Source organism: Lissotriton vulgaris, chromosome 1_1 (assembly GCF_964263255.1).
Source record: "Lissotriton vulgaris chromosome 1_1, aLisVul1.2, whole genome shotgun sequence".
Lineage (NCBI taxonomy): Eukaryota > Metazoa > Chordata > Amphibia > Caudata > Salamandridae > Lissotriton > Lissotriton vulgaris.
Genome location: NC_141685.1, coordinates 453,783,304 through 453,803,388, shown reverse-complemented (window position 1 = coordinate 453,803,388; position 20,085 = coordinate 453,783,304). Strand labels below are relative to the sequence as shown.

Here is a 20,085-nt window from a genome sequence, read left to right as displayed (position 1 = left end):
AAGTGTGCTACCACTTCATGCTTTAGTTATTTATTAAAAGTGACAGGTTTTAAACATGATTTGAAAAACATGTCTGCCTTGTCCTGATGACTATGATGTTAATGACCTAAAAGGCAAGTCAGGGGTCATGTGCATCCTATATGTGGCTAGATTTGTATTATGTGCGGAGAAAATATTTAGTCTATTAAATCAAACAAGAGTTTTTTGTTTTACTGGCATGCGGAACTCGCACATTTGAAGGTGATTTCCTATATGATTATCAGTGGATTAAATATTTGTCCAGGATCACATTATTTAAAACCAGTATATGGGTCAAGAGCATTACAAATAGGTTGAGTGGATTATTTAAGTCTGTTCAGCTCAAAATCTTTATGCGATCTTTTGGATAAATGATCATGAAAGCACAAGATAAAACAAAAGACTACATTATGGCTTTAACCCCTTCGGTGCTCATGACGGCTAAGTCACAGTAGGGGTGTGCTCATGACGGCATGGAACCGTCATGCCGCTGCCGCTCCTCCCATGCGTCACTAATTCCCCGCCTGTGCGGGAGAATTAATGAGTGGGCGGGGTTGTGATGGCACCACGCCGTCATGAGCATACAGCAGATGCAGCTCGTAAGGCATGACGGCGTGGAGCCGTCATGAGCGCCGAAATACCACGCCCACCTACTAGCCCCCCCCGCGCCGCAGCGGAATTCATGGCCCAGGGAAGGGGTTAAAAACAATTGTCATAAATGCTAGATAATCCATCAAATATAACATTCTCATTATGCACATATTAAAAACCAATAAAACTCAATAAAAAATACAACTAATCCTACATGATGAACTAAAGATAAAATACATGAACCCAGGAAACATCAGCCTGCCCACCTAACTCGCCTCCATAGACTTTCTGCAACATATGGCCATTTTCAGAAAACAGCACACGCTATAACAATATTTCTCATTAGACTTGCAGGCCTAGTAACATTGTTTATGATTTTTCAAGCCCTTTCTGTGACCTTGTTGCGCTGATCTACTGTACCGGAAGCAGTGTTGTCCCAATTTGGACTTTGGTACTCCCTGATGGACCTGTGTTTCTGTGTAAGAAAAATCAAGTAATACCTTGTCTCAATCCTGTTTTAGGCCTTCAGAATGGCAGAAAAAGGACCGGATTTTAAAGATTTAAAGATTTACTTTGAAACCCACCTTCCTCATGATGTCCTATTGCCATTGGTGGCCATCTTGCAACTACTCTGAATTCACAATTGTCAATGTGGAGCTACATAAATCTGATAGCTAAAAAATGTAGGTGATATCTTTTATTTTGGTTCACATTTGTTCTTGCTCTTTAATGCTACGAGCTACATGCATTGATTTTGTGGGAGGATGTAGTTTGAACACCACAAACCAAATCCACTCTGACATCCATGAGGTTCTGATGAACTTGCATATGTGGCTCTTATTCACTCCATCTACTTAAATGGTTAGGTGGAGAGGTCTCTATATGCTGACACTGCACTGTACACCAACTAGTTAACAATACTTTTGGGGCTCCAAAGCAGGAGATTGTAATTTAAATACACTACAGTCTATGGAAGTGGTTGGCTTCCTGTCTCATAGTTCAAGAGTACCATTTAGGACTCAACATGTGGGTTTGAACTGAAGTATCCTATATGGGGTAAGATATCAAGAGACAACCCTGTTATAAATATTAATATGTTCTAGTTTTCTGTAATGCAAAGCACTTAAGGTGATGGTTAAGAAAACTTGCCGTAACAATGCAGTGAATTTGCCAGAACTTTCACTCTTCAAAAATGGTTCATGCTTGTAAATTTCACTTTGTAAAATGTTTCCCCATTGTAAAACTGCCAGAAGGTCAGTGGTTTACTTTATTGTACTCTTGTATTCACTGGCTTTTTCTTAAGGAACAAAATGGGATTCTCCAGAGTGTTCTACGGTAATGTTGAAGTTCAAATAGCAGACTGCAAATATTTAGACTTCATTATATTAAAAAGCCAACTAAATGTGTAGCTAAGATATATACTTCTTTATATATGCTTAGCTATATAATATGTTTTGAAGAATATATTGTGGAGTTAATATATGTGCCGGTTGATATTATTGACCTCAATAATGCGACATACTACAGTCTCTGATGTGTAACTTTCAACCACCTGCCAAAATTACAATTTACTATATGTTATTCTTGACTTTTACTATCAGGTGCGGGGCAGGGCAGGAGCATTAACAGGACTAATTGCTTTATTCATGCAAAACATCGGGCCATATTATCAAGAACGGGTGATAACATTATCGCCGCTTTAGCAGCAGGAAACTGCCGCTAAAGCGGCGATAAGGTGCTTGATAATATGCCTTATAGAATGTCAATAGAAGCCCAGGTTTGATGTCCTTCACAACAGAACCTGGGCTTCTATTGGAATTCTATAGGGCATATTATCAAGCTCCTTATCGCCGCTTTAGCAGCAGTTTCCTGCCGCTAAAGCGGGGATAATGTTATTGCCCGTTCTTTATAATATTGCCCAGAGGTTTTTCAGCAAGACCCAACAAAGTACATTTTCATTACAGGTTGAGTTATTTGTAGATAATATCTTACAAAATGAGAATTATAGGAGGTATCAGAAATGGTGCTGATACATTGATTCTCTTAGTAACTAGTATAAAATTAATTATAATAACCCAAAAAATGCCTTGACTGATGCTAAAATTAGGAATGCATATATTATCCACAGTGACATAAATATTGCAATAAGTGCTCTATTAATTTCAAAATACAGCATAAACTGTTATGTACATGTGATCTATCCATCTATATATCTATCTATGGTTTAAGATAAGTTATAGTAAGGAAAATGTAACTGTTTATTTCTATGCAAAACCAACTTAAGCTACACAAACCTTGCCAATTCTAAAGTTATAGTTATAACTTAAGTTTATAATTTGCACCCCACCCAAATCCTACTATAATTTCCGCACCTCTGTACAAAGCGTTGTCAACGAACTAGCCAGTCTAAATTAACTATAACTCTTCTCTTACCCATGCACTGCTTATACCCTTCCGTTAAATCACATATAGCCTGTTAAATCATAGCATTCACAACAGCACTTATGCCATCTGAAATGACATCATTATGAGAAAAGTGTGCACGGTAGAGGGCTGCACGAGTTATAGTTCGTTTATTCAGTCTGTGTTAGGGATGATCTACAGCAGGTTTTGCTAATATTGTAGTGAAAAATGAAGCACTTTTGTTTAAAAACCTTTTTTCTGTTGGAGTTTCTTTCTCAGTTTCTAATAACCATGAAATATATTTTGGTTTCCAGCTGTAGTCTTCCTCTGGCAGCGATGCTGACTTCAAAGCCATGTTTAAGGAGGGGGATGTGTGCTCAGAATGCAGGCTAGGATATGATTAACGTGGAATCCCAAGTGAGCATTTAGAAAAGCACACCCTGGCCCCCGGAAGGCGGGACTCCTGGTCAACATCTGGGCAGGATCTGCAATAGCACTCAGTGGCACATCCGAAACTGCTGCAGTTTGTCAAAACAGTAACAGGGAAGAGTACAGTGTATACAGTTTCTGTACCAGAATCTTAATACCATTTTCGAATCTCTTCCTACTGACCCAGCAGAAAAAGGCAGTGGACTCAAGAGATTCATTAGAGCTGGTATCGTGAGTTATGCTATCCTGTAAAATAAGCAATTTATGGCTAACTTGCGAACAAAGAAGATTAAAATGCAATTATTAAAAAATATGCAATGCAGGATCGAGCAAACAAAATCTTAATTTTCACCATGTTCCTGACAGTGCACCAGAGTACCCTGACCAGCCACCACAGATCTTTCCCATTCTCCATGCAAAATAGCCAAAATATATGAATTTTATTATAAATTAACCATGAGCTATGTAAGCGTCCTTATACACATCTATACGCCCCTTTGCATATCTACAGGTCCTATGTCAATGGCTCCACCGCCCTCTGAGTCACATAAATACACAAAATAAAATAAATGTATTGTTTGAGAAAGAGTTAAAAAAGCTGTATAGGCTCCCATCGAACATTTATTTCTCAAACATTCCCCCTATTTAGTGGATGGAATTCAAAGAATGTATCCCTAAAGCGTGTAATAATCGAGAGCTACTCTGTTAATCTATCTATGATTGTTCTCAAATTCGGTATGAAAACCAATGACATGAAAGACTCCATTTGAGAGCCAATGACATAGAAGCCTGCATTTGAGAGCCAATGACATAGAACACTCCATATGAAAGCCAATGACATGAAAGAATCCATTTGAGAGCCAATGACATAGAAGACTCCATTTGAGAGCCAATGACATAGAAGTCTCCATATGAAAGTCAATGACATGAAAGACTCCATTTGAGAGCCAATGACATAGAAGCCTGCATTTGAGAGCCAATGACATAGAAGTCTCCATATGAAAGTCAACGACATGGAAGACTCCATTTGAGAGCCAATGGCATAGAAGACTCCATTTGAGAGCCAATGACATAGAAGTCTCCATATGAAAGTCAACGACATGGAAGACTCCATTTGAGAGCCAATGACATAGAAGCCTGCATTTGAGAGCCAATGACATAGAACACTCCATATGAAAGCCAATGACATGAAAGAATCCATTTGAGAGCCAATGACATAGAAGACTCCATTTGAGAGCCAATGACATAGAAGTCTCCATATGAAAGTCAATGACATGAAAGACTCCATTTGAGAGCCAATGACATAGAAGCCTGCATTTGAGAGCCAATGACATAGAAGTCTCCATATGAAAGTCAACGACATGGAAGACTCCATTTGAGAGCCAATGGCATAGAAGACTCCATTTGAGAGCCAATGACATAGAAGTCTCCATATGAAAGTCAACGACATGGAAGACTCCATTTGAGAGCCAATGGCATAGAAGATTCTATATAAGAGCAAATGATTTGGAAGGGTCAATACGAGAGCCTATGTTATGGAAGATTCCACATGAAAGCCGGTGATGAAGACTCCACTGTAATAAAGGACCATATCATCATTACAATATAATAAGCACTGTTTATAATTGAGCTATGAAAAAGGAATATATATTTCTGACATCTGGATATTCTTTGACAAATATTACATTTGTAGAGCAAATACATATTGGGTGGAAGATAGCTACATAATGAAATAGTAAGGTGATACTTCAGGGAAATATGGCAGCCAAGAGAATGGTGAAGCCAACTGTGAAAGCAACTCAGTAGCATGGTTTGTATTGTGCATATATGAAGAATTTAAAGGAAGGAATCAGAGCTGGGGTGTGAAGTTAAATTAGATGATGTGTTTCCTAAGAAAAGCACATTTGGAACAAAATGATAAATGATATTCAGAATTCGCATGAGTATCAAGATCAGAACAGACTTGAATTGCAGATGCTAATGAAAGCTTTAACAAAAATGTGTGTATCTTGTAGCCGTCAGCACAACACCGGCTTAGGATTTGGTCCTCCTCCTCTCCTCTACATATCACATGCCACGGAGGTGGATGGATGCACTCATGCCCCCTTACGTCTTTGTCACTGTAATTCCTGACACTGTGGCACCACACAGGTTCTCACCTGCCTGGCAAATCAGGATTCAGGAGAGTGTGCAGTGGAGTGCAAAAGAGGTGTGTATGGTGCAGTTTATGAGACTGAATAGGCAGCACTGGTGGAACTTGCAGGTGGAGGACTCCGATTAGAAGTTGTACTCTGGGGTGGTGAGAAGAGGCGAGTTAGTAGCTTTTGCCATGGTGCTATTTATGTTCACCCTTTGAGGATAAGTAATGCTTCTGACACTCTGGGATCACTTTTTTCTCTGCTCCAGGCTCTCATATAGGTGCAGATTTCTCTTTTGCTCCTCAAAGCACTACATCTGAACTTTATCTACGATTCTAGCTGCAGAGATGTGGCGTTGTTGCTGTCTTCGTAGATGTTCTTCAAGAAGCTCTTCAACCTCCTGCCCTCTCTTGCCATTAGCATGGTTGTTAGCTCTTAAATGGCAGGCCAGAGGTGTGTCGCCCAACCTTCGTAAAACACAATCCTGCTGGGCCCTTTCGTCAGTGGAAGGAGGCTACGCATAGAAGAAGGTTAGCGATGCTGCTGAAATACCACAAACCTAGCGTGAAACTTAATTTTTAGAATGGGTCTGAAGAAGGCAGCCGCGGTGCGGCTAAGCTGCTTGACCATGGATTGAAGACTTCTTTCATTGCTTCGGAACCTGAGGTTGCAATGGTGTCCTCTGACTTTGATGCCTTTGGGGAACGGCTCAACACAAATAGTCCTTATTCTGCTGCTGTATGGTATTACTGATGCAAAGTGCACAGGCCAATCGAACTGAGCTCCCCGCACCACCATCTTGTATTAACTTTGTCATTTGTTCAGTCTCTAGACTGATCCATACTTTTCTACTGCCAGTGTACCTTTAATCCATGCTTGAAAGACCAAGTTGGTCACAGATTTCATTCTGATTCCTTCTAAGAAACAAACTCCCACCATGAGAAGTTCTATGGAACATTCTTCCAACTCCCCCCCCCCTACCCCCCTCCACCCCACTCAAGTAATCACCAATCTTTGACGCCGGGTATGATTAAAAAAACATGACATCAACAGAGTCCTGGGTGCACCGGCTTCGAGCCTTATCCAGTTTATCAGTTCCTGTGCAGGGATTGATCCTCATTTTGCCAATACATCTTGTTGGCCATGTAATCCTATTGGTCCTTCTGCCTTGGCACCTGCTTGAGTTGATCATCCCCCTTATTAACTTGGTAATCTTGTCTCAGGACCTCCTGAAGAATCTGATAGGAAGGCAGAATACCGAGATTGTATTGGATGGCTGCCCTAAATGTAGCATTCATCTCACTTGTCATCCACTCTATTTTTCAAACATCCCAGCAAAATCTAATTCTCAGTTGAAATGTGGCCCTGTACCTGCAGCAGTCGGCATACGTCCATCCATTATACCAGAAAAACTAGAAAGTAGTTTGATGTGTCAGACGGATATGCATATTTCTGAAAAAGGTAAACTGAATTCTAAATGTGACCATAATTCTGTTAACGGTGCCGCGCAGACATCGCCACTCAAAGCCACAAAAGCTAGTCATTATCTCTTCATTCAGTTTACATAATTCACAGTAGAAACACAACGCTGCTCTGCTGTAGTTTTCAATGCCTTTTGAGAGAGACTGCTGCAATCAAGGAAGCAATCATAGGACTGGCAGAGAGGTTTCTCCTGTGAATACAGTGACCCACATACCTCACGCAGACCTTAATAGGTCTCTCTCATATCAAGCTGCACCATCTGAGAAAGATGATAATTATTACGTATAACCATAGTGATACGCGCTGTAACACTTTGAACATTCAAAGTTACATGCACCAAACATAAGTTGCGAAGTCAAGTTAAAAGGAATATAGATGATGACCTCTGTAATAATGGATGTGGTCACCCACCAAGACAGCCTGGTGACTAGTCCAAGGAAGGGCAATCCAACCACAAAGATTCACCTAAAATTGTTGACTGAAATGAAGAAAAGTTCCACCTATCATACAATTCCAGCTTTTACATCTGCTTATTATGATGACTGCAAAAGTAACATTGATAACTGTGCTACCTACAGGTGTCTCTTTTAAAATACAAGACAAGACTGTCTGTAAACGAGACTGCATTGTGGTGTAAAGATATCTATAACATTTTGGATAATGTTAATGTGTGTTGTGTTAATATCATTTGTAATTCGCACAAATCACCCCAGCTAGGGTATCGCAGTGCAACGTAGCTCATAAACCTGTAGGCATACTGAATTAAGCTATAAATAGTGAAATTTTACGAAGTCTAAATTTACAATGGTCCACGCATTGATGCATGTGGAATGGGAGCTTATTCCAAAGCCGAGGGGCAAGATAGGAGAAACGTCTACCTCCTGGACGAGACTTGTGGATCCGTGGTACTGTGAGCAAGGCTTTGTCGCTGGATCTTAAGGATCTGCTTGGACAATAATGGACAAGCTTGATGAAAAGATAACTCGGGCCTTTCCCATGTAAGGACTTATGAATAATACACTATACCTTGAAAATTACTCTTTTGCGAATCAACAGCCAGTGAAGTGCATTCAGAAGAGGGCGGATGCCGTCCTGGCTGGAGAATTGTTAATGAAGAAGGGCTGCTGTATTTTGAATGACTTGCAGTTTGTTTAAAACAGTCTCATTTATTGAAGTGAATAAAGCATTACAATAGTCCAAGCAGCTGATGACCAGAGCTTGGACTAATGTGTTCCTCACTGCAAGCGGAAGGATGGGAAACACTCTTTGTAGTAGACACAACATATGAAAGCATGAGCCGATGGTGTCAGCAAGCTGTTCTTTCATAGTAAGCACTTGGTCAAGATGGACACCCAAGTTTTTTATGACCAATTTTAGAGTGGAAACCTGGCCTAGTTCAAAAGGCCATCAATCAGGTGACCAGAGCTGTTGTGCCTTGCCAAACAGCATCATTTCAGTTTTGTTCGCATTTAACTGAAGACAATTCTCTGTCATCCAATTTGCAATGACAGTCGTACCTGCTGAGAAACGCACCATAGCGTTGATCATGTCCTGGTCAAGGGAAAAGATTAGATTTTAACAAAGTTAGCAAGGGGTGCCAGATAGATATTAAAAAGTGTAGGGTTCAAACAAGAGCACTGAGGCTACCTCTTATCACATTTCACACAAGAACGCCTCTTCAGCGCCCAACATCGCCATCGCCATCCCAGACGGCTACAAGATCATCCGAAGGGACCGCATCAACCACACCGGAGGAGGCATCGCCATCATCCACAGGAACACCATACGCATCACGACCAACACCGACGACACCCTCGCACCCGCCGAGCATCTGCACTTCCAGGTCCACATCAACCCCAAGACCACCCGTAGAGGCACCCTCATCTACAGACCCCCGGGACCACGCACACAATTCAGCGAAGACATCGCCGACTTCATCAGCCCGCACGCCCTCCCCTCCACTGACTACATCCTCCTCGGGGACCTCAACTTCCACCTAGAGAACAACAACGACCGCAACACCACCACCCTGCTGGACAACCTCGCCAACCTCGGACTCAAGCAGCTGGTCACCACCCCCAACCATTACGCCGGACACACACTCGACCCCGTCTTCTCATCCAGCAAGGACATCGCCTTCAGCCACGCCACCGGACTCCACTGGACGGACCACAGCTATGTCCACTTCAGCTTCAGAAGGACCACGATCCACCACCACCAGCAACAGGTTGCACGCAGAAGCTGGAACAAGATCACAGCCGACCAGCTCGTGACCGCCCTGAGCAAGAACCCACCCACCAGCTCAACGAACCCCAGCCAAGCGGCCACCAACCTCACGAAGTGGATCAGCGACTGCGCAGACGACCTCGCCCCTCTGAAGACCCCGCCTAGCAGACCCGGTAGCAAGAAAGTCCTATGGTTCACCGACGAACTCAAGAGCTCCAAGAAGAACTGCCGAGCCCTCGAGAGAACCTGGCGCAGAGACCCAACACCGGACAACATGACTGCCCTCAAGCTCGCCACCCGAAAACACCACCAACTCATCCACGCCACCAAGAAAACCGCATTCAAGGAACGACTGGACAACAACGCACACAACAGCAAGGAACTCTTCAACATAGTCAAAGAGCTCTCCAACCCCAACGCCGGAAACAACGACATCACCCCTTCGCAAGACCTCTGCAACTCCCTCGCCTCCTACTTCCACAACAAGATCGCGGACATACACAACAGCTTCAGCACTCAACCGACGCACGCCACGACCAAACCACCACCCCCCACCACCACCCTCCAAGCCTGGACCCCGATCAGCACCGAAGACACCGTCCGCACGATGAACTCCATCCACTCCGGATCTCCTACCGACCCCTGCCCTCACCACGTCTTCAACAAGGCCGACGCTGTCATCGCACCCCACCTGCGGGACATCATCAACACCTCCTTCGACAACGCTACCTTCCCGGAGAGCTGGAAGCACGCCGAAATCAGCGCTCTACTAAAGAAGCCATCAGCCGACCCCACCGACCTCAAGAACTACCGCCCCATCTCGCTGCTCCCGTTTCCTGCAAAAGTCATCGAGAAGACCATCAACATGCAGCTGGCAGCCTTCCTCGAGACGAACGGATCCCTCGACCTCTCGCAGTCCGGCTTCCGGGCCAACCACAGCACCGAGACCGCCCTGATCGCAGCCACCGATGACATCCGAGCTCTGCTTGACAACGGGGAAACAGCGGCCCTCATCCTCCTAGACCTCTCCGCGGCCTTCGACACTGTCTGCCACCGTACACTAGTGCAGCGACTCAGCAACGTCGGAATCCAGGAGAAGGCACTGGAGTGGATCATCTCCTTCCTCGCCGGAAGGACACAGAGAGTCCGCCTCCCCCCGTTCAGATCTGAAGCCTCCGAAGTCATCTGCGGCGTTCCTCAAGGCTCCTCGCTCAGTCCTACCCTCTTCAACGTCTACATGAGCCCCCTCGCAGACATCGCACGCCAGCACAACCTCAACATCATCTCCTACGCCGACGACACCCAGCTGATTCACTCCCTCACCAACGACCCCGCCACCGCCGGAGCCAACCTTCACGAAGGGATGAAAGAGGTAGCCGAATGGATGAAGAACAGCCGCCTGAAACTGAACTCGGACAAGACGGAAGTCCTCATCCTGGGATCCTCACCCTCCGCCTGGGACGACTCCTGGTGGCCCCCCGCCCTAGGCAGCGCACCCAAACCAACAGACCACGCACGCAACCTGGGCTTCATCCTGTATTCCTCCCTCTCCATGACCAGACAAGTCAACGCCGTCTCCTCGTCGTGCTTCAACATCCTGCGCATGCTACGTAAGATCTTCCGGTGGATCCCCACCGAGACCAGGAAGACGGTCACCCAGGCCCTCGTCACCAGCCGGCTGGACTACGGCAACTCCCTCTACGCCGGAACCACCGCCAAACTCCAGAAAAGACTTCAGCGGATCCGGAACGCCTCAGCACGACTCATCCTGGACATCCCCCGTCGCAGCCACATCTCCGGACACCTGAGAGACCTGCACTGGCTCCCGGTCAACAAGAGAATCACCTTCCGACTCCTCACCCACGCACACAAAGCCCTACACAACCAAGGCCCAGGATACCTCAACAGCCGCCTCAACTTCTACGCTCCCAAACGCCAGCTTCGATCGACCGGCCACGCCCTCGCCACCGTCCCCCGCATCCGAAGAGCCACCACAGGGGGACGGTCCTTCTCCTACCTCGCCGCCAAGACATGGAACTCCCTCCCGACCCACCTCCGCCTGACCCAGGACCACCTCGCCTTCAGGAAGCAACTCAAGACCTGGCTGTTCGAGCAGTAGCGGACCCCCCTCCCCTAGCGCCTTGAGACCCTCTGGGTGAGTAGTGCGCTATATAAATGCTTTGATTGATTGATTGACAGGGTGCATGATTTATAAGGCCTAAGACGAATGGTCTGGGTTCAATTGGTTAAAAAGTCCTTGAACCAAGTTAAAGCTGTGCAGTGGATTCCTACCTCCTGAACTTTTTGCAGCAATCTGAAATGATACACAGTATCGAATGTTGCGGAGAGGCCCAACAGGGAACACCTGATTAGGCAGTCGCCACGACCAATATCTTTAATTGGCAGGGGAAGAAGCCTTGTCTCAAACTTCAGGCCTTTTTGGCCAGGCTCCAGTGGTGGCTCCCTCGCTAAGGCAGAGAAGTGTCGTATCGCCATTTTTCCTATTCAAGTCTGTGGCTCACGGGTGGGGCTGAACAGCACAGGGGGAGGAGTTGTTTGCACTCCCGAAGTGTGCATAACTGCTTGGCTGGCCCTCTTGGGCCGGCCAAGCAGTCAAGCATACTTTGCATGTTCCCTACCACGTTACATTACACAGCCTTTTGAGGAACATGCAAAGCCTCCCTGAACCCACCACAGCACAGAACCATGGTGCTCAGACCAACCACAACTCTGCATTGCAGCATTGTGATTGGCTTAGGAAAGCCTGCTGCCCAGGTGCTTCCTGCAGCTGCTGCCAGCCGGGACAGGGACCGGAAGGAACGGAGGAGAGGAAGACGTCCATCCGTTTCAGTTAAGTCCTTTTTATTTCTTTTCCCTCTGCCCCGCCCCACCACCCCCGTCTGGTGGCAGCTGATACTTCCTGGCTCTCTAGATCTGCTAAATGTATTTTGAGTGACAATACAATGATAAGTGGAGCAGGAGTCAAGCTTTTCTTCTTTTTGAAAATTCCCAGCTCTACCAAAGAGATCTAGATATTACATGCCACTTGTTATTATGGATCAATTTAATAGGATATGGCAAGAATACGAAGTGCCTAGGTTTCATCTGCATTTGCTAAAAAAGCCCTCTCTTGATCTTGCTAAGCAGGAGAATTATAGGTCTATCTCTCGCCTCCCCTTATTATCTAAAGTGACTGAAAAATATATCAACCAGCAATTGTCAGGTTTCATTGAGGAAAGTGATCTTCTACACAGTACACAATCTGGTTTATGCTGCCTGTGCAGTACAGAGTCGGCTCTTCTGTTAACCTCAGAATCCATGCGCCAGGCGATGGACAATGGGGACACTGCAGCTTTACTGCTACTGGACTTGAGTGAGGCCTTTGACACCGTGTCCCATGACTGCCTTTTGGAGCAGTTATGGTGTTATGGTGTCTGCCACAAAGCCCTAAAGTGGTTGCCATCTTTCCTGGAAAATCGCTCCTGCCAGGTCCTCCAGAAACCTTTCTGCTGCCAGGTGGTTCCTTTGCCTCAGGGAGTTCCACAGGGCTCCTCACTGAGCCCTACCATTTTCAATCTGTATAGCCGTCCCCTGTCAGACATCATTGTACGAGATGGCTTTGAAATAATATCCTACGCCAACGACACTCAACTGATCATTACATTATCCCAGATTCAGCTGTTGTTGCTGTCGCTCTGAGGGCTTGCTTGTCTGAGGTATCCCACTGGATGGACCTTAACTGCCTTAAGTTAAACGCAGGTAAGACAGGGGTCCTGCTCCTCATCAAGCAGCCCCCAATGTGGTCTTCAGCCTGGTGGCCAGAATCTCTGGGTCCTTTTCCTCAGCCTAACCCCAAGGTTAAAATCTTGGGTGTCTGGTTTGATGAAAAACTCATTTTTGAGAGCCAAATCACAGCCTTAGTGGGCAAGTGTTTTTGCATTGTTTTAAATCTCTCAAGCACTTTATTCATCTCTTACCATTCTCAGCCCAGAAAACTGTGATACTGGCTTCAGTAGACTCTCGGGTGGGCTATTGTAACATCTTATACATGGCAGCCTTTTAGCGTGGATCAAGAGACTAAAGCGAATACAAAACTCAGTGGCTCGCCTACTACTTAAACTCCCCACGTGTGCATCAATGAGTATGGCACTTCAGAAACTGCACTGGCTCATGGTGGAAAAGGGCCTTTCTTTTAAGGCCCTTTTTTCATTTCTTTTCTCTTCCCTGTTCTTTTTTTATGTTTTTTTTCTTTGGGTATATTTATTCTTTGGCTTAAATTTAATCTATAATAAGTGCTTATCAGGATAGCAGGTCCTCGTGCCATCTCCCCTATGACAGTTCTCCTGTCCAGTTTGCAACAGTCCGCTACCTGTTATTTTTCCTCTTTCTGCTCGTTCTAACCTTTATTTTTCCTCTTTCTCCTTGTGCCTGTCCTTTATTTTTCCTCTTTCAGCTCGTTCCTCACCTAGCTATTTGATGGAGGCGTTGCATCCACAGCGTCCAGATACCAATAGGGGTGACAGTGCCGCTCTATACAAATGCTGATTCATTAATTGATTGATTGTGAGATTTTGATATTTAGGATCTTGTTTATACTATGAATGAAATTCTTGTATGTTTATCTCACATCTTAAAAAAAAAAAATTAGAGATTCTAAATGCCATTGAAGGTGAACTTTTGAGAGAAATTCTTGAGGAAAGAAAATCAATACCTGTTCAGTGTCTAAGAATAGAGTATGCTTTTATTTTTGCCATGTGTCAAGTCCTCACGCCAATTTTAAGGCTCTAGTGCAATGTTCTTAACTCCAACGACAAGGGGTTACTGGTCTTGGTCTTAGACATCTAATTCTAATAATAAAAATTCTGTGCAATCGGGCACCATTTATGACCCCAGCCAAAATCGGAATCTAATCATGCCCTTGCTTTAAATGCTCCCTGAAGAGAGAAATCGTGAGAAATCATCTTAGATGCAGGTCTTCATAGTTTGATGGCAAAAATGTCCTATACAATCAATGTATAATAATATTGCTTTGTGAGGTAACCCAATTTTGATTTCGGGAATTTTGGCCCTTAGGATTGACACCGATTAATACTATTCTGATCAAATCAACTTCAGTTGTCAATTGTCAGAGTTGCCTGGAGTGGGGTCCCTCGAGGGCTCCTGATCAGTCGGTTTCTTTGCCAGATCAGGGCCCCATTCAACAATTGTCATAAGGATGTGTTTGGATGAAGGTTTGTGGCCGTGTGTAAGAGGAGTGGGCTGGTGATGCAGCAGTTAAGAGCAGGGGTGGAGGGAGACTGCCTCTCCAAAACTGGTGCCCTCCCCCCACCCCCGGGGGCGGCTCGTTCCCTCCTCCTCCCCCTTGCTATGCCACTGGAACCAGTTGTTGAACTATTTTGAAATTTCTATTGAACAATGTAATGAAAATATATTACTCTTTTTATTATTTCTTAAAAGGGTGTTGGATTCCGTAATGAAATTTGATGTTTGTATGTTTTTATGGGTTGTTCCTAACACCAAATAATAGTTGTATTTAAATGTTAACACTTCTTGACTTGAAAAAGAACACCGCAAAAATAATATAAAAACAAAGTAAATATATAGCAAAGCTCAGTGGTAAAATCCAGTGCAGATATGTTTCTACGAGTAAATATGAATTAAAATAGTGTCGTAAAATCCAATAGGCAGGTCATGCAGCGCTGTTTAATAATTAACAAACACCTGGGTCATCTTAGAGATACCCGTGACTCCTTTATGGGGATATCTGATCCTCCATATATTTATCAAACCTCAAAGGCAGATTACTAAGGCAGCCCGAGCTCTTCATCTAACACTGGATCAAAACAGACATTAACCACATTCCGTTCCTTTGGTGGAGTGAGACGGGGTAATCTCTACTGTACAATCACTCATAGCGTATTGAAGCTATCCATGATATAGGGCACAGTAACGATTACTAATGCAACCACGATCAAGTAATTTATCTGGTCTTTGTTGATTGTATAATTATAAGAAGATATGGTACTCATGGAAGCTTCTGACCTTAGAAGTTATCTTCAAAACATAAAAGCAGAATTAGACACAGAGACAGCCACTCATAATGGTGTCTTGTGACAGACATCACCGATCCGGAAAAGGGAGTAGATCCTCCCATGGGCGGCCACAGAAATCTTTTGTGGGGGGTGCAACATTTTATCTGACTCTTTTTGACAATGTCAAAGTGCATGGGCCTAGTCAATAAAGGGCAAGTGAAAAATCGATGGGGCGGCAAGCGCAATTCCTTTTGCCCCTTTTCGGACGCCTGTGGATCCTCCCTTCCTTAGGCATGTATAGTCTTTATTAATCTAAGGTGGTCACCAACCTGTTGACTTTTCAATGCAATCATGCACCTGCAATGGCACACCTTGAATTGTGCGTTGTATCACCAGATATGCTTCTGTGCCTAATATACATATTTACTATAACTGCAGAAACTCGGTTGTCCGGGCTTCTTATTTTGTAGGAAACCATACTCTCTAAATATGGTGTCTTCAAGAAACCACCAGTCTGCGTCTCTCGATATCAGACATGGAGATTCAGTTTTGTTCCCTGGTGCTGGTAGTTAAGCACAGGTTTAGGGAACCACCAAACACATCCAAACCATCATCTCCCCAATCTAACTAAATGTTACAAATGCTCACTCACTTACAAAAGTTCAAACTCACTCAAACATGGTTTTAGTTGCTGCTTCGGCTTATTTGTAAAATTACTAAAGCTCAACTACTGGGTGCAAAGATTCCTTAATTTAGCCTCCTGGACTAAAGGTTCAGTGGCTGTTAAGTACGTCAAGGGGCCAATATCATAGTGCATCCTGCCTTTCAGGTAGAATAGTGCTCAGGACCCAGAGTTGTTGGTGCCCTCAGCTCAATACTATTAGTATTGTGGAATGAAGTATGAAATGTTGCCCATGTATCTGCAAGTGTTTGTTGGTGTTTCAAGGCTGACTTCATAGTGCTGATGAGAGAGTGGAAGAAGGAGTCCAATGCTTCTACCATTGATGCCTGCCTTTGTTTCTCTGGAATGGTACCCTTCTTCTTGCCTCCTGCTGAGAGGGTGAAAGGATGCTCTGCATGCTCCCGGCAGCAGGTTTAAAGCTCCCCTGTCAACACTTTTTGCATTTCGTGAGCTGATTTTGAGCAGGACAGTGAAATATCTCCTCTGGCCCTGGGAGGATTTCCGTGGAACAGGACAAAGGATGAGAAGTTTTGGGGACTGAAAATCATCTGATAACTGGAACAGAAACAGCTATAAACCACATTACAGCATGCGTCCCCAGCTGGGCGCGATACTTGATTTATAATTCTTTTGGGGTGCACTCTACCGTTTCTTGTTTTAAAAATGTATTATCTTGTGCAGTGGTAACCCCAATATACAGCAATATATATATATATTTTTTTTGGGTGCAGTTTTATATAGCACAAACTAAACTGAAGGTATTGGAGCACTTGCTCATCACAAGGACACATTAATTTTTTGTAGGCACAGGGAGATTAAGTGATTTGTCCAAAATCACAGGATGTTGAGCTGACACCGATACTCGAATCTAGTTCCTCAGTTCCAAAGTCAGCAGCTCTGACCTTTATGCCACATCCTCATGTGGCAATAGTGCTTGATGAAATGGGCAAAGTAGGCATGAGAGAGTAGTCACTGTATCCAGCAGGCATTGTGTTATGCCTTTTGTGCTCTGGTATCTAGTGCTGTCATTGAGGTGCATTACATTGCTGTAGCAGTAGGCATGGATGCTCAGGTTTGCTGGTCAGTTAAGGAGTTGGTTTCAGGGTCACCCAAAGGGTCTCAGAGAGGCAAGTGAGATGTTTATTTATGGGTCCCTTGGGTGTATCATTTGTTTTTACTTTGGATGCAATGTGACTCAGCTCAGAGATGTGTCATCGCTTTGGAGTTTGCAAGTGGGTGATAAACCCATTGTGTTTATTTTGAATCCTTACATCTGCTGATGTGGGTGGTGGGGCTAGTGAATTACCTATGTTGTTTGTTTAATCCATTAGAGTCTATAAGGTTGAGCATGGAGGTGAATAAAGGTTACTTTAGGTATTTTTATATGTGGTGAGTACAGGGTTTGACATTTGCGCTGCTTAGGGGTTCCTTTGTGTTTCTTTTCATGTCTTCTGAGTTATGCAGGCTCAGCACAGAGGTGGGTTCGGTTCGTTTCCTTTTTTTTCACTTTGTACCTACTATGTCTGTGTGGGAGTGCGGGAAATGCTTGCCTTTGGGTTTGGTCCATTTTGGTTAGGACTGCGGATGAGCAGGGAAATTGATAAAATATCTCTGTATTTCTTTTAATATCTTCCAGAAAAGGGGCTCACAAGGAATGCTGGTGAATGCCGCTGTATTGTTTCATTTAGAGACAGCAGGATGAAGCAGGTCCCTTCCTTCTGGTTTATCATTTCTTGCAGGATCAGTGCTGAGGGGAGAGGATGGCAGGGGCGGCTCGTCCACTGGGGCGGAGGAGTGTCACCCCACTGTTTTCTCGCTGTGTGAGAAGCAGAAACATAAAATGGTAATAACTTTTAGTTATCACCATTTTATTCCTGGTTGCGGGTGTGCTCTGAGAGCAGGGCAGGAGAGGAGTTGGGTGCCTGCCCATCCTGAGTGTGCAAAGACAGTTTGGTTGGCCCCCGGGGGCCACCCAAAGTCATGCGCACTCTGCCCTTCTCAATGCAGGCTGGCATGCAGCCTACATGGAGAAAATGGCCTCCCCATAAGCACCTGGCTGGGCGGCGTCCCGACCATTCACAACGCTGGCTTAGGGGAGGGAGGGAGCCTGGCGGCCTGCTTCTGCTTCCTGTTCCTGGATTCGCAACCCCCCACCTGCGAGTCATGCCAGCTGCGACTAGGATAGTTGCATTTCATGGGCCGTTCTTTACATTTTGGAGGCGGGATGGAGAGCATATAAGACCTGAGGGTTAACTTGTGTTTTGTTTATGTCTGCAAGGCTGCAGTGTGCTGGGGAGTGTTGTTTTAGAGAGCTGGTCTGTCCGAAGTGTGTGTGTGCCTGTGCGAGAGTTTGTGTGTGTAAATGTGTGTGCCTTTCATGAACCTTGCACTGGTGTGTGTTTGTGTGTCTGTGTGTATGTCTGTGTCTGTCTGTCTGTGTGTCTATTAAACATATGCATTGGGGATACTTTTTTAACTTAAAAATGATGTACACTGGGTTCTTGCCCAAAATCAACAAGCATTTGCAATGCAATAGGTCTCGCATTAGGAAAGTTTGAGCTATTGGTATTGTAAATGATAATTTTTTAATTATTGTGTTGGTTTTGAAAATAGCTAAATGAATAGCTTTGTCATTGACAATTCCAATTGTTTTAACTTTCGCAAATGTGACACCTATAGCATTTGTACTGCAATATGTGTTGTATTTACGTGACTTAGATGTATTGATATTACAAATAACAATGGCTTTTAATTTTTTTAAAATAATTAATACTTAAATGAAAGTTATTGTAATTTATAATGCCAATAGCTTAAACTTTTGTAAATGACTTTTGTGAAGATTATGTTCAATGTATTTTATTGTGACAAAAATCCAAGAACAGAAGTGAAATATTAACATCTTTTTGTGACATTTGTAATAAAGCTTGAAACATTGAGAGAACATATTTGAACCAGTTGTTGTTGAATGGTTGCACAGATTGATGCTGTGGTGGTGCTGAGTGATGCGATAGATGGATAGAGTGAGTGCGATAGATAGATAGAGGGAGGGTGATAGATAGAGGGAGGCCGATAGCGGTGGCCCCGAGTGATGCTGTGGAGGCCCTGAGTGATGCTGTGGAGGCCCTGAGTGATGCTGTGGAGGCCCTGAGTGAAGCTGTGGAGGCCCTGAGTGATGCTGTGGAGGCCCTGAGTGATGCTGTGGAGGCCCTGAGTGATGCTGTAGAGGCCCTGGGTGATGCTGTGGTATTGCTGAGTGGTGCTTTGGTGGTGCTGAGTGATAATGTGATGGTGGTGAGTGGTGCTGTGGTGGTGCTGAATGGTGGTGTGGTGGCGTTGAGTGGTGCTATGGTGGTGCTGAGTGATGTTGTGGTGGCGCTGAGTGATGTTGTGGTGGTGCTGAGTGATGCTGTGGTGGTGCTGAATGATAATGTGGTGGTGAGGAGTGATAATGTGGTGGTGCTGAGTGGTGCTGTGGTGGTGCTGAGTGATGCTGTGGTGGTGCTGAGTGGTGCTGAGTGATAATGTGGTGGTGCTGAGTGATAATGTGGTGGTGCTGAGTGGTGCTGTGGTGGTGCTGAGTGATGCTGTGGTGCTGATTGATGCTGCAGTGGTGCTGAGTGATGCTGTGGTGGTGCTGAGTGATGCTTTGGTGGTGCTGAGAGGTGCTGTGGTGGTGCTCAGTGGTGCTGTGGTGGTGCTGAGTGGTGCTGTGTTGGTGCTGAGTGATAATGGGGTGGTGCTGAGTGGTGCTGTGGTGGTGCTGAGTGGTGCTGTGGTGGTGCTGAGTGATGCTGTGATGGTGCTGAGTGGTGCTGTGGTGGTGCTGAGTGATGCTGTGGTGGTGCTGAATGGTGCTGAGTGATAATGTGGTGGTGCTGAGTGATAATGTGGTGGTGCTGAGTGGTGCTGTGGTGGTGCTGAGTGATGCTGTGGTGCTGAGTGATGCTGTTGTGCTGAGTGATGCTGTGGTGGTGCTGAGTGATGCTGTGGTGGTGCTGAGTGATGCTGCGGTGCTGCTGAGTGGTGCCGTGGTGGTGGTGCTGAGTGATGCTGTGGTGCTGCTGAGTGGTGCTGTGGTGTTGCT

General features: G+C 44.9%; 1 protein-coding gene across 1 annotated transcript in view; it reads right to left on the bottom strand.

Moving 5' to 3' along the window:
* Positions 1-20,085, bottom strand: part of ROR1 (ROR family WNT receptor 1) — a 689,389-nt gene that overhangs the window by 105,271 nt on the left and 564,033 nt on the right. The window lies entirely within an intron of this gene.